General features: G+C 32.4%; 1 non-coding gene across 1 annotated transcript; it reads right to left on the bottom strand.

Moving 5' to 3' along the window:
- Positions 1-372: 372 nt before the first annotated feature.
- On the bottom strand, positions 373-475 carry LOC149200288 (U6 spliceosomal RNA). Its single transcript, XR_016254085.1, has one exon. It is a non-coding gene; the product is annotated as a U6 spliceosomal RNA (small nuclear RNA).
- Between the last annotated feature and the right edge of the window lie 528 nt (positions 476-1,003).

Here is a 1,003-nt window from a genome sequence, read left to right as displayed (position 1 = left end):
TTCTTTCATAAGGATTTGATTGAGGTCGTTAAGCTTCGATACTTTATCATCTAATTCACGCGTAGTTCACATTTCTTCCTTCAGCGTTTGCGGATTCAACTCTCAGCTGCCAAATCGCCTTTTGCATTAATGAAAGACAATCATTGTCTTATGCATCACACAGACATTTGGCTTGTCTATATATAGTCAACCCAAAATTTTGATTAATTGTTTTAAGGTTAGAAAATGTATTAATTTTGTTAGGGGAATTGCGTAGAAAGAAATTCTTGATAATCTTTAGCTTAATTTTTGTGGTTGAGCATAAAATATAATTATATTATATTAATTAATAATATTTGAATGGGATTATTTGTTTTTTTATAACCGATTTTTTAAAATCTGGATTATTTTTAGATTTGTGTTTATTATTCTTGAGTAGGGGTCATGTTAATCTTCTCTATATTGTTCCAATTTTTATGGTCAACTAGTGCGTTGAGATTTACTTGAATCTTCTTTAGTAGAAAAGCCATGAACAAGGCCTCAAATCAACATATGAGTCCTTTGTAAGCATTTAAGTAGAATATAAGAACCACAAGTAAGTTTCCATAGGATATTATTGAATATTATTGGGCTTAAAGCTTTAAGAAGTTCTTAAACTAACACACGACTCTTTTATAAGGATTCTTTTGTAATCCTTCAATTGGGATACGTGCCCCATGAGTAAGTTTTATGCAATATAATTGGTTTTTAAGGTTTAGGCTTGGTGAGATGGTGAAACGAGGACCACATACCATAATTGAACCATCCCAATATCAAGCATCATGAAAAAATTAGAAACTCCAACATGAGCCCTTGCTAAGGGGTCTTTAGCATATGAGTTGGATATCAACATCAAGATGCTTTGTGCACTATTGATGGGTCTTGGGGTTTTAACCATAGCCATGGCATGAAAATACTAACCTTATGCCTATAACATACCCATCTCCCTTGGTAAGCCATAACACCAAAAATATATCTTTTATAC

The sequence above is a fragment of the Pinus tabuliformis genome, chromosome 2_1 (assembly GCF_031772625.1).
Source record: "Pinus tabuliformis cultivar Carrire ecotype Pingquan chromosome 2_1, CPIR1, whole genome shotgun sequence".
Taxonomy (NCBI): Eukaryota; Viridiplantae; Streptophyta; class Pinopsida; order Pinales; family Pinaceae; genus Pinus; species Pinus tabuliformis.
This window is presented reverse-complemented; position numbering and strand designations above follow the sequence as displayed.